Below are 14,612 nucleotides of genomic sequence, written 5' to 3'. Positions count from 1 at the left end.
GAAGCATCAGGTCTGCCTCCCCCCTGTAATGGCGGGCCTCCCGCCTTTCCCTCTGTAATGGCGCCTTCCCCCTGTAATGGCGGGCCTCCCGCCTTTCCCTCTGTAATGGCGCCTTCCCCCTGTAATGGCGGGCCTCCCTCCCTGTAATGGCGGGCCTCCCGCCTTTCCCTCTGTAATGGCGCCTCCCTCCCTGTAATGGCGGGCCTCTCCCCCTGTAATGGCGCCTCCCCCCTGTAATGGCGGGCCTCCCGCCTTTCCCTCTGTAATGGCGCCTCCCTCCCTGTAATGGTGGTCTCCTGCATCCCCCCAGGGCTGCCTGCCTGACCCATCCCATTCCTGGGGAACTTTCAACCATTTCCTACTCAAAAGAACAGGAGCAGCAAACTCACCTCAGGCTGTGGGACAGGACAGCAGCAAGTCCTTTGCAAGGCCACCTGGCTTTTCTGAGGTCGGGTGCTAAGTGCCCCAGCTGGCACCGATCAGGCTGATGAGGGAGCAGGCTGTCCCCTCAGGGGAAGCCAGCAGCCACCTCTTTAAGCATTTTTAAACTGCCACCAGGGAAAGCCCAAATTATACAACATGTTCTTTTCTACAGTAATCAGCATGGTGCTGTGTAAAATGCTGTGCCTCTCCATCTCAGCGAGTTGTTCACCATTAAAAAAAAGAAACAACCAACAAACACAAACCAACAAACACCAAAAGTAGAAGTTATTCCAAACTTTTCCGTTACGCCTATGCCTATTGCATGTCTGACCCACACCTGGTACCGAGCAGGGGTCGGTGCTCCTGAGGAGCCTCGTCACTCAGGACATGGCCAGGAACCGCGTTTTCTGGGGAGCAAGTGGTAACGGAGCCACGGGTGTTCCAGCCGCCGTAACCTCGACAGAGCAAAACCAGCCTTTTGTATCTGCTTTTACAACACAGAGGAGCCCTACTGGGAATCTCTGTGACTGTTCTCCGTAAGTTTAACGTTCAGTGGCTAACAGAGAATATATGCTGGGGCAGGGGGGAGCCCTGGCAGTTTGGGGAGCTCATGTCAGAGAAGCTGCCGAAGGCCCTGACTGAGCTGCCCCTGCAAAGAGGTATCCATGCAGGTCACCTCAGCCAGCCCGTGCTTTCTCCCCTGGCCTGCCTGCATCAGGTTGGATCCCTCCGGCAGCCACCCTTCCCCCAGACTGCCTTCAAGTACCCGGGACTCTGCCATCCAGCACTGCACCAAGGGAGGCAACACTGGCCGTGGGGTCATGCCGAAGCAGCATGATGGGGTACACAAGCACCTCTGCAGCCAGTCCCGCATGTACTGCTTGAGACATTTGCTCACGTGCAAAACAAAGCTAAGTTTGTAAAGCATAGCTGTGTATACCGTGACTTCTGCATACCAAGAAACCACTTAAAAATAACCACATTTTGTTGATTTTTTTTTTTGTGTGTGTTAAGTAGGTATGTCCTGAACTATAAATGAGCTAAGATACCAGGTACAAAGGTTTGGTGAGATTTAAAAGGAAAAAAAAAAAAAAAGAAGGATAAAACTAATGAGTAACTGAACTAGGGCATAGGCAGGAAAAGCATGGGACTGCTGGCTCTGGGTCCAGCCGACAGGGCTGGCTGTCTTCTGGGTGTGCCTGTTGTGAAGAGAGTTCCTACAAACAGTTTTGCAAGTACAGCAGAGGTCCAAAATATTTACAAAACAATCAGAGATGCAGACTGTCATTCAGCTTTCTGCACCAAATGAAAATATGTATCCTACCCTTGTTAAGGGGCTTTACCTATACCTAGACATTCCTATGATCATCTTTTCAGATACAGTCCAAATCATTCACATCTCCAGTCCAAATTATCTGTAATGCTTCTTGTCTAGACCAATCTGTATATTGTATATGTAAACTTATACCTCAGTTTTAGTTATGGAAGAAAGATGGACTTGCTGAAGAGAGAAGCTGAATATGAATCCAAATACTACAATAAAACAAACTGCAGATGCTTCCCTGAAAACTATGACAGATTAAATATGCACGTTTTTTCTGAACACTGTGTTTCAATTGGCAGCTATAAGCCAAATTACTCTGCCTGACCCCAAACCAACACTTAGACAAAAGCATCAAAATTTCATGCAGAAACATTTTTTGAAAATGAGGGGATTTTTTTCTTAAGACTTTACATGGATAGACTAAACATTTCTAGATTTTTGAAAATATACAAAAATCAGATGCTGTCCACCTGCTAATCACTGAGGGCAGACAAAAAACAATCCCCAAATTGCTCCACACTCACACTTGAATTTTTGTGTATGCATAAAGTCTTCATTTTGTAGAACTGTTAGAGCAGTTTGGATTGAACCAAATGTTGAACTGAAGAAGTATCTTCACATTTTTTATTAACAAATGATCATTTTCCCTGTGTTGCTGGACAATTCTAGCACAGCTGCAACCAGCCTCCTTGGATGCAAATTCTTCCTTTCTTGCAACTGCCCAAGATTCCAGTGCTGCAATAGTTCAAAGATTATTATTATTTTTACCTTGTAAGAGTGTAATAAGTCTTCAGATTGTGCATATGTTTGTATTTGCAGAGTAGGTTACAACTGGAAAAGAAAGGGTAATTTTTTTGTTTTATGCAAGGAAAGGAGAAAGATTGGTGCCATAGACAAGGATTTCATTAAGATGAAGAAATCCTAATTCTCCAAAAGGAAAAGATCTTTCATGAAACAATTTGTGTGGTCTTCATCATTTTTCAGTCTCTTTAAAGACTGATAGCTGCAGATTTACATGATTGTCTGACATGGCCTTGAAATTTGCATTCTTCTTTAGCCTGTTTAAGACCTAAATTCCATTCCCACCAAGTAAAGACAATTTTGATCAAAAAGCTATTGCACCAGCATGTAATCTTCCAATGAAATCTATCAAAACCATAGCAATAGGCCTAAAATAAGACACTAAAGCTTGACAACCAAAAAAATCAGCTGCAATTATGTATCATTGTCTTATCCTTACTGCATCTTCTAAAGTAGTCATCCTCTAAAGCAAACATAAAGCATGTTTTTGCATGTCTCCAAATATTTTCATTATCCTGAAGTATGACCGAAGGGTCTCCCAGTGATGTTAAAATGTTGGGAGCAGCAGAAGAAAGGCAAGGCATTTTTCTTATCAGAAACAACCTGAATTAATAAAATGAAATTAAATATTAGTTAATGTGGAACAAACCCAATTTATTTATATATTACTTTCCATCATTTTAAAACCTCTTTTTATGTAGCTGATTTATAGCATTTTTCACTTTCCTTTTCTGGACCAGAAGTGAAAAAAGTTCTGTTAAAAATAAAGAAATATAGAAATGAAACCTTTTATAACATTTAGAAAGTGTCTGTTTCATGTAAAAATGAAATGTTTTGTTGTCTTCTAAATGCCCTTTTCTCTCTATTGTGGCTGAATCTATGTGCCAAAATAGACACAAGTTTTATAGTGCTATTCTTTATGGTTACTGATAAGGCTATGAAGCAGTAAGAGAGAGCAGGAGCTGCTGTCTCAGAGCACGTATAAGTGGATCATTTTTGAAGGAAAGATTCTAATACATAAAACCAGCGTTACCTAGTTGCTGTTAGTGTTTGTCACTTGTATCTGAAAGCTTCTTTTAAAGGGAGTCAGGGTCCTTTAGTAAGAGGCTTACTGTGCTCTTCTAAATAACAGAAACATCATCTACAGCACATCAGTGGATAAACACTGACAATGGAGAACAATTAGGAATAAACTGCTGTACTCATACTTCTTAAAGAAAGACAGGAACAATTCAAAACAATTCTAATAGCTGACTGGAACAAGGCTGGAAACATTGAGAAAACTGCTTTCATTTTATTGAAGCAGAAACTGGCATCTGACTACACCTGTATGAAGATGCTCCCCCCTAACAGAATGCAAGCATCTGAAGATCAGGACATTTGTATGTGTGGCTGCACACCAAGATCTGGTATTTTCAAACTCAGCATAATACTCAGATGCCTAGTTGAACAGTTGCATGTCTCAATACCCCTGTTTTTGACATAGTTATTTAAATACCTTAGACATGTAGACGTTTTTGCCAGTTTCTACCCTAATCTGCTTTCACTAAAAAAAAAAAAAGTAATGGCCTAGTAGAAATTACTTCACATTTAATTAATGTACCAAAACAGGAGGTAGGTGAAAGATGAGGAAAAGGGACAGAAAATGTCATTCTAGACTACCTGGCCCTATTTACTAAAATTCCTTTAGACAAAAATTAGCTCCTCTGAAGATCTCCAGAGGTTCCTCCATTGGTTGTGTAGGACTGCTGTAAGAAATACTAGGTGATTTCCACTACTTGGGATCCAGACTGTTTAACTTCATGAATACAGATGCCTCATGGAATGAGAATAGCTATTAAAAATAATAAAAATGTAATTCCATGAGGCAACACCAGCACCAGGCCCAACATTGTTTTGTTTCTCTGCATAATAGTCTAGTGGATAAAACCATTTTCTGGGAAGTGGAAAATCTATGTTCTAGGTTGGTTTTGCTTAACCTGAAAGGCTCTGAACTTAAACCTTTCAACTCACAGAGTTTTATCTTAAGCAGCAGGTAAAGGCCCTTTTGGGAGGGCTGAAGTGGAAGAGGGGGTGCTCTCCAGCCTTCCCATGGCTATGCAGTCAATGATGCCAGCCAGGGGCCAGAAGAAAAGTAGGCAAGCAGGACTCTGTGTGCTCTCATCTGAAAGAGGGCACAGCAGCGGGTATCACACTCTGCTACCAGGCAAGTGCATGTGTTTTACCCTACACTGTCCCTGCCTAAAAACCAGAGGCTATAACCCTAAGGGAGAGAACAGCTGTCAAGATTCATCAATATTGCTGGGCTGAACCTACACCCTACTTGCTTCTGCAATGGGACTAGAATTCATCAACTTCTTATCTGCTAGCTTTTTGAGTATTTGATTTCAACCTTTAACTAACAGCACGGCCAGCCTTTAAGGGAGGGAAGAAAAAACCCCTCACTCTGAATTCACAGTACCTGGTGGCTGAAGTACCTTCCTGAAACACGCATTCAGGCTACCTTAGATGGATGCAGCCTTGAAATACAGCCCTGCCCTCTTCTTACCTCTTGGGGCAGGTACTGTAGTGACCATCGCTGTAAGGGGTGGGCAGGCATCAATCAACTGTGTTCCAGGAGACCAGGGTTGTGTCTTGGGTGACTCTAGACAGACAAGTCACTTCACCTTAGTTTGCCTCATCTTATTAGCTTCAATTTTGAAAACAACAACACCCCATCCCCACCTCCCCCCCAACAACAACCGAAAGTAAACCACTTAAAGCTCACTGGTTTTAGCTACATTAAATTTTCTTTTCTACTTAGCCCCATTTTTCACTTCCACCCTATTACTTAGATACGATAGATGAAATAGAGTAGACACAACAGCTTCATGTTGTACAGTCACAGGAGGGCAGGGGCAAGAACAAGACTATTTTCTGTGAAAAATCAAGGAATAATTTTGTTATTTATTTATTTATTAAAAGGATGGGGTTTTGTATCCCACTGCAAGCAAAAAATATATACTTCTCAATCATTGAAAGCCTCTGGAAAATTTCAGTGAAGTCCACAACAGGCTGACTGGAAGAATTACTATAAAACAACGGTTTTGCCCAAACATCTAGTCAGGTTTTTCAGGAGAAATTGTCATCTGAATTCTTCCTCTTATCAGCATGTCACCTTGACGTAATGTGCACTACCACCACCACCTCCTGCCCATAAAGAACTGCATTTCACACACTGGAGCATAAAATTAGATTTCCCTGATACTTCTAGCTTGTGGCATATGAAGGCACAGAACCCAAGTCAGGGAAGAAGTGATATCGTTTATTGCATACATAAGTGCTAGTTATATACAAACACATCTACCCAAGTTCTGCCCTGGAATGTGCCTACTTGCAGCAAAGCACCTGGGAATTTGTCTATGTGTGGCAAAGCAGTTACTCATTACGAGCTGTTCACTCTCTTGCAGTTTCACTGCCAGATTTGGCCGCTTATCTGTACACTTAACATTTCTGCCAATTCAGCCTTGTATCACTTCAAGGTCAATTTATTTTCATCCCTTACGTTAGCTGTCCATCAGTTTCACTTTTGTTTTGTGAAGAGACATGTTCATCTTACTATCATATGAAGAGACCGTGGCACTTAATTTGCTAGTGAAAATGTGTATGTGCCATAGTCAGAATATTCAAACACATTTTTCTTTAGATACTTCTATTACAGAATTTCTAGAATTTTGTATTTTTAGAGAACTTTATCAGTTATTTCATGAAGCAAGGGAAGTAATCTGCATAAGCACCACGCTTATTGGAATTGTTCAGGACACAACTTAAAAAAAAATGAGCCTGTTCTAGAGTTTAACTTCTTTCATTGGAAGGGATTAAGTCAGGTTGACACAGAAATGAGTAATAAAGCATAAACTGGATCCTGACAAAAAAAAAACACCACACAAAAACAACAACAACAACAACAAAACAAAAAACCAAACCACAAAAACAAAAAAACCCAAAAAACCCTCCCTCACCAAAACTCCAAATATGAAGGTTTAGCAAGACTTCTACTGAAAAGAAAAGAAAGATTATTACTAATCTTTCACTTACGGATATAGTATGCATCATTAACTTGCATTGCATTTGTTTGTTGAAATCTGCATGTGTGTCCATACAACCAGACAGCAGGGCTGTTGTGTAGAAATCACCACAGAAAGGGCTTCTACCATTCGGAAAAAAATAAGACTCGTATTTAGAAATATCCAGTCCTTCAGGCAAAACTCCTATTTCGTTATTTATCTGTTATGTAACATTCAGAAACTCCAAGATTTTCTATTCCATCTTGTGAAAAAAACATTGGAAATGAAACAGTTTTTTTGAGTTTATTTCAATCTGGAAATACCACTTCATTTGGATTTTTCTGTCAACTAAAAGGCCTTCAAGGAACAAAAAAAATGACTGGTAGGCATCCTCTAACCAGCAAGCTGGTACCAATATACCGACTGAAATATAATTGAAGCCTATGCCTAACAGCTGTGTTTGCAAAGCTGCTGGAAGTACAAAATATGTTGTTCTTTTAAAAAAGGAGAATGCTTACATCATCACTATTTGGGCCAAAACACCGGGAGTTCAGGATAACTCCAGACTACAGTTTTGGTTTTCCCATTATAAAGACAGTCCTTGCTTCCAGTACTCAAGTCACATGTAATCTCTTATTCTGAAACACGCTGCTTCTTTCTAACGTTTGGACACTTCAGATCAATATTCCTAACATTGGTTTGCACTCATCTTCAGTTTTCCAAGGATAAATGTTGAGTTCCTTGATTTCACTTTCTAAATCTCAACATTTCCTTTTCACTTCCTTCTGCCTTACACCTTCAGCATTCCAAGGCTCCATCTCCAGTTGCCTTCCCTCACTTCAGAGATCTCTGCTTCTCAGACTTCATCATTGTTGGTTGCTTACTATCTTGGCTGCTTTCAGCCTTCAAATCTCAATTCTCCATCTGCTCTTCTAGTCACTGGTCTTTTTATACTCTTTTTGCTAATTCATCCTTTATGCTTTTCTGGACTTCTTAGACCTATTTCTTCCACCTATGCAAACTATTTCTAAGCCTTGTTTCTGTCTTTGCTTCTTGTCCCCTGGCCATCTGACATTGTCACTAAAGCCTTTACATTAGAACCAGAATATTTATCCCATAGTCTTGCTTAATCTCTCCATTTCATTTATTCTTCACATGTTCCCAGCTCCCACTTCAAATTGAAAACACAGCTTTTTGCCGTAGCATTTCAGAATTGCACTTTTTGATTTCTTACATCTTAGCAAAGGGGGGCATCTGTATCTGTATTATTTATATGCAGAAAGCATTTTGGTCATGCACTTTGTGTGACTACATAAAAATTGCATTGTTCTGTGTCTCCACACCACCTCCGAGGGTTCCAGGATTCTGTGTGGTGAAAAAACACAAGGGAATTTTAGAAGATCATATTTTCCACTGACAGCTCATTCTGAGCTGAAGTGAGTACACACATCAGTGACATTTTTAGCTGCGAGTCCAAATTAATATTTTTTTGTGGTAAAAGCCAAGCAAACCCTAGCATTCAAAGGCCTGCTGCTATATTCACTTTCTTCAGTTAATACTTGGCCCAACCACATCTACCTCTAACCTGAAATTCAGCTTCAGTCTTGTGGCTTTTTTTTTTAATTTGGCATAATCTATATAGCTGCTAAATACTTAGTGCCAGCCTCCACTAGTCTGGAGTTGTTATTAAAACATACCTAGTAAGTCTTACAGACAGGAAACTGAAGATTCTGTGAAAAGCAGATATGTTCTCATAAAGACAGACCCTGCCATCAGTTGCCTTATGAGGACTTAGGACTGATCCGCAGTGCTTCAGTCCTACAGCACACAATCTCTCACCCATGTGCAATGCATCCCCCGGGGCAGAGGAAGGGATGTTGCCTTGTTTCTTGAGCTTGGGTAAAAAAACAGTAGGGGAAAGCTCCTGGTTTTTTTCTCCCACTTGCACCAATGTAAAGGGCTGAGAACGAAGTGCCTTAATAGGAGAAGATATGAAGCATATTCCTTGATGAATATGGATGCACTCCCTGATCTAATTTTTTTTTTTTTTTTTGGTAACTGACTGGTTGTTTGTTCAGAACAGAGCAATAAACAGAACTCATTAATTGCAACATTAATGAAGTCCATGTAGGTTGGGCTTAGACATATAGTTCAGTTGTCAGAGTACCTGAATCCAATACAAACATTTTGGAGAAAAGCAGAGACAAGGATTACAATATTGTCATAGAGTTCATGATTTTCTTCCAAGACCTTTCTGCTAGGCCCCATTCATGCTTACATCTCACTTTGTGCATTCTCGTGAACTCCCTTCATTGCCCATGAAGTAACAGTGCATGGAAGAAAGTTTTAAGACTCTGGAGCCAGGAAAATGGAAAGTAAAGCTGTTTCTTCCTTGCTTGCAGTAGTTGCTTTCTCCTCTAAACCCCAGCTGTTAGTTTTGCACAGTCGTGTCCGAGTTGCTGATTCAAGCTCGTTTATGAGATATGGACAACTGTGCCTGTTGTAACTTCTCAAGCACACTGCATTGCTCCGATTTACATTTAAGAAAGTTAAGGGCTTTGCTGCTAACCCCTGCAAACACTTCCATTACTGGCAAAAATGAAAGCAACTACCTTTATTTTGGATTCTAGATATCTTTCTGTTACTCATCTATGGCTGTTTGTTACGTTTGTAAGGGCAAGCCGATTATTTAGGCAGATGACAGCTGCACTCATATGTCAGGATTTTTGTGCATTTCATAACTCTGCTCACAAGAGAAGAGCAGACAGTTCAGAATGGCATACAAGTTGCAGTTTTGCCATGAATTCATTGTCAGTGAGAAACTGGTGGCCTTAGCTGTCATTGGAACAGCAACAAACTGAAAGCTCCAACTCGGCTGAAGAGCTGAACTGGTAGGCCATAAAAAAGTGCCAAATCATCTACCAATGTTCCAGATAATTTCCACCTGAAGTTAAATTTTCAACCATTTTTCCCACAGTCCAATTGTGTTGCCAATCGTATTTACAATTAGCACATGCAAACCTGCTTCATTTTCTCAGCTGGCTTCCGAGCGACTACATGTGTATAGGGAAAAAAAAGAAACCATGCCCCTTACTGGTACTAACCAAAATGGTTGTTAGTAAAATGTGTGAATGAGAACTGAGGTCCAGATCTCCAATGATAGTGAAACACCTGCGAACATTCCAGAAACAGTTTCAGTTTCCTTATAAATAACTAAGTAAACTGTGACCAAGGAGCCACATTTCTCTTTTGCTTGGTTAGCATAAAATAAGTAGAACAAAGTTTCTCCATCTCAGCCACACCAGCATCGGGAGCCTACTGGAAAGAAACCATTTTGGGTTTCCAGAGGCAACAATTCGCATTTCGGAGGACCTGACAAATTTTGATTGCTAAATCTGATTTCAACAGTACACAAATAAATTTTGATTTAATGTCTTAAATGCCTAAATAGCTTTCAAAAATAACATATATCTACCCAAGACCCTTATAAACTGCAATAGTGAGCAAAGCAACATTAAAATAACTTTTTAAATCACGGGTTGAATTGAGCACTGACTAAAGCATTTTCTCTCCGTAAAAGGAAGCCCCATAAGAAATTATTTAAACCTAGGAACAGGCAATCCCTTATAAACCCTATAATTCCAACTTAGACATCCACGGTAATTATATATAAATGACAATGGTGGGAATTTTTAAAATCGTGGTGTAAATACCTAATTTACCAGAATAGCATCTATTTTAGCAACACCCCAATAACCAAGTGAAAAGTAGGACAGAAGCTTGCAAAAACTAAATATGAAGTCACATGTTTGGGCTTTTTTCTGTCATTCCCCCATCCCCCACTAAAAGCACCAAGCCCAAACCAAACCCCACAACTACAAACAGAGTTCTGTTTGAATGGAACACAGAGAAATGGAAATAACCAAGCACTGACACAGGCTGCCCAGAATGTTTGTGGGACTTTCCATCTCTGGAGATTATTCAGAAGCTGTTTAGACATAGTCCCGGGCACCTGGCTGCAGGTGGCCCTGCTTGAGCAGGGCAGTTGGACCAGATGCCCCCCAGAGGTCCCCTCCGACCTCAACCACTCTGATTCTGTGAAACGTATAGATGCTTCATCTTGTATGTTAGAATTCAGCACAATAAAAGAAGAGTAGTTGGTTTGTCCCACCTTAAACAGCAGACCAGCAGAACAAACAATTTCTTGTGAAGCTGGCTGCTTGAATGCCCAGGTTGCTTTTTGATAGTTTAAGAGGTACACAGATCAAGGACATCTATGCCAAACTATGTAACAGGAACCACCTCAGTAGTTCTCTTTGCTGAACAATGTGGCTTAAACATTTATCATTTATACCTTTTAATCACAGCTACTTTGTCCTGTCACTACTAAGCTACTGTTGAAATTGCCTTCTCTCCCTCATTAACCTCACCAGCTAATACTTTCTTCTCCATGTGCTCAAAAATTTGTGAGCTTTACTTTGATATGAGCCTTCTTTGACGACTCATATCTTAGGTGAGAGCCAAACAGGCATTTTCTGCAGCACAGCCACTTGACATCCCCTCCCTGTCTTTTTAAGTCTCTCCTGACTTGCTTCCCTGTTCCAGTCCTCTCCAGTCAGTGCCCTCCTGAGCTTTGAGTTTTTCAATTATGAGTGTATGTGCATATGTAAATCTTTATTTTAGATTCTATTCTCACCCCCAAAGCTGTTTTCTGACATAAATCCCATGTTCTCTTCCAGTATGCCAAAGCTAGCGAGGTAGACTTTTAAGGGGAACTAGACAGTCCTGGCTGCACTTACTGCAGCTGGTGGCCACCTTCTACTTTCTGGTATGGCAACCCACCCCTCAGTCTTTCTCTCTATTTCTGATTTGTTCGTTACTTTTCATGCATACTGGGTGATCCTGAAAATGCATGTCTGTAAGCAAACATTTGGAAATTTCAGTCAGTATGTATCCCAGAAGCCAATTCAGCTTCTTAAACAAAAGTATTACAAACATGTTTTGAACAGAAATTTAAAGGGTTTAATGAGATCTAAAAATACCAGGTAGGCATCTTTTAAAAGGTAGCTTTTTTCCCTGCCCAGCTCTACATCTTGCCTGATGGTATAACAAATGCAGCTCCTGAACAGAAGGTATTTTTAATCTTTGAAAAACTTTAAACATGCTATGCCCTAATTCCGGTTGTGTGTGTTCCCTGTTTCCATTTCAGTTACTAAATTAACTCCTCTGTCTAGTATTGAATCTATGGGCTTCAAAGAAGTTATTTCCTTTTCTGCTTTGAAAGTTTTTTCCAATGTCATTACTTTAATAAGAATCTTCCCAATGATTGTAGACTATTTTTCTATCACCAAGGTCTATCATTAGCCTTGAAATTCAATATGCAGACAGGAAAGCAAATCCAGCTTTCTCAGTCACTAGACTGTCTCAAGGTGCTAAGATTCAAAACGCAGTGGTGATGAATTCATTCTTCTTCTAATCACAGCAGGATCAGAATTTGGGGTGCCATGTTAATCACCCTCACAGTAATCCCTTCTTAAAATGTACTTGTTTAATGCCAGGATTATACATCTTGATCGAAATGTATTCTTGGGTTACAATAGAGTGCCTGTAACAGGGCACAGACAGACTGCCTAGGTGTAATGAGGCTGATGGATGAATAACAATGTTGCTATTCATATACCCAGACCCTGCCGTATCTGAGCCATCTGGTGCTGAAATTGCAAATCTGTGCTGAAGAATGGTAGATTATTTTTTCTCTTCTATTATTCAGACAGCGCTTTGCATTTGATATAACTTGCAGGCACTGGATCTACGCTTCCTTGTTTTAAGTGAGAATCGAGATCAACTTTTTACTGTCAGAAGACACTTCGCAAGCTCAGAATAACGTGCAACTGTGAAATTATATTCCTTAAAAGAACATGTCTAACTGGATGAAACTTTAAAATGAAGTCCTTTGTTAATACAAATGAGATCAAAACTAGAGTTTTAGTTGTAAATAAGTGGTATTGGAGAATAAAATAGCAAATATCTATAGCACAGGGCAAGAGAAATGAAGCTCAGTAATTTGTTCACACGAATGAATGGTCTTGATGAATCCAATGGATTACTGATGTGAGAAAATTTTGCAGTTTGGCCCACAGTTGTAATGAAAATTAATTTGTTTTAGAAGTCGTTGGCAATACTTCTCCTGAAATCTGCTGAATCTTCTGGGCTTGACCCTGCGAGGCACAAAGCAGTATGGCTGACTTCTAGAAAGGACACACAGCTGCTTAACGCCAGTCAATGTTGGACATGAGTATTGCAGAACATTACAAAACCTGTGCTAGATGAAGAAGTGGTCTTTGTGCAAGCATTAGATTTTTGCCAACTATTACAAATGAGGGAAGAAATAATGTCAAAATACATTTTTTACCTAGAAATCAATGGTTAGTTTACACTTTGTGATTCACACTTTAAACAGTGTGTCTACCACTATTTACTGCTTGTTAACACTAGATGACTGTAGTTTGCTACTATCCCAGAATGCCCTGTTAGTAGCTATGTATCTGAAAGCCTGTTACAGTCACTTACTGACTACAAAGATTTGATTCCTCCACGTATTTTTAGTCACTGCTAACAGCAGTGATTTTTCTATATTTTGTACAGAAGAGAAGGGGCTGGACTTTGTTTTGCTTCTGAGTTGACTTTTTACTGATGTTGTCTTCCACAAATAAAAACGCAAAGTGTTTGTACAAGTTCAGCCTCTAGATATCCCTTCCAACCTCAATCATTCTGTGATTCCAGGTGTTTATGCGTACAAAACTTCCTGATCCTAACCGTGAATGTGAGACTACCCTCGTGGAGAATCTTTTACTGAGTAAGCAGCAAGTTCCATTGTCCCTCATCACTCTGCAACAGAAATAAGAGAAAACACCAAAGCATTCCTGATAGACATACGGCGCCTTGCTAGGATGGAGCCTTTTTCAGGCACTCACCGTATTTTCCCCGATGATCTTTCTCAGAATCCAGGTTTTTCCAGACTTTGATCACAGCACAGCCTTTACAGTTGATACGTTCTTGCGCCTTTACTGGCACCGCCTGTAGTTTCATACAGCAATTAGCATTCTACACATGATCTCTCGTTTCTTGGAGATGTGAAATAATCTATTTTTTCACTCAGAAAGCAATTATTGAGATATAGTGCCATCCCTGGTAATGTTTGTTGTGGAACAGACTTCATTAAGTTAGTCAAAATCCATGTCCTACAGTTCAACTCAGAAGAATTCTGACACTGGACAGGAGACTATCTCCTCAGTAAATTCATGACAGCATATATAGTTAATAACTATGTTAATAAGAGCATAAACCAGAAATTTTTCTGCATTGCTTATACATCCCTATGTTTTCCCACCCCATCTGTACTATTACACTTCCAGAATTCCTGCTGGAAGTAGCTACAAAATATAACAGCCTACTGAAAAATTTAAGTAAAGGGTCCTCCAAAAATATCTTTTTCCTTTTTTGTTTAAATGGAGGTACAAAACTGCTGCCAGGTATACCTGAAATACATACAAGGTAGTTCCACTAAAATTAGCCCAGGCATTCCACTTATTAAGGCTACACTACAGCTACTCAAGCAGCTACAGATCTCAGGAAAAATTTTCCTTGTCTGGTGTACTTTTGATAGCACAAACCTGGCAAAAGCACCTCTGCTGCTTTTTGTTCAAAACACCCCTTGTAGGCAAAAAAAAGTTTAAGTCCAGCATAAAGTGAAAAACGGTGTTCCTGGGTTAATTGAGGCAAGGGAAGGACACAGGAGAACATATCTCTACAGAGGGCTTTCACACAAAGCCTGTCAATGGCATACATTAGAATACACCCTCCCCTGCTCTTGTACACCAGCTGGAGTCTCTAAAGCAGATAGCGCAGATATTTTAATCCAGCACTGCTCTCTACTGTATTTGAGCACACATCCGAGGGAACAGAAAGTCACAGTCAATTATTTGACTAGTATTAAAACATGATCATCAAGTGACGTC

The sequence above is a fragment of the Falco rusticolus genome, chromosome 1 (assembly GCF_015220075.1).
Source record: "Falco rusticolus isolate bFalRus1 chromosome 1, bFalRus1.pri, whole genome shotgun sequence".
NCBI classification, from domain to species: domain Eukaryota; kingdom Metazoa; phylum Chordata; class Aves; order Falconiformes; family Falconidae; genus Falco; species Falco rusticolus.
The sequence above is the reverse complement of the archived record's forward strand: the minus strand, read 5'-3'. Positions refer to the sequence as shown.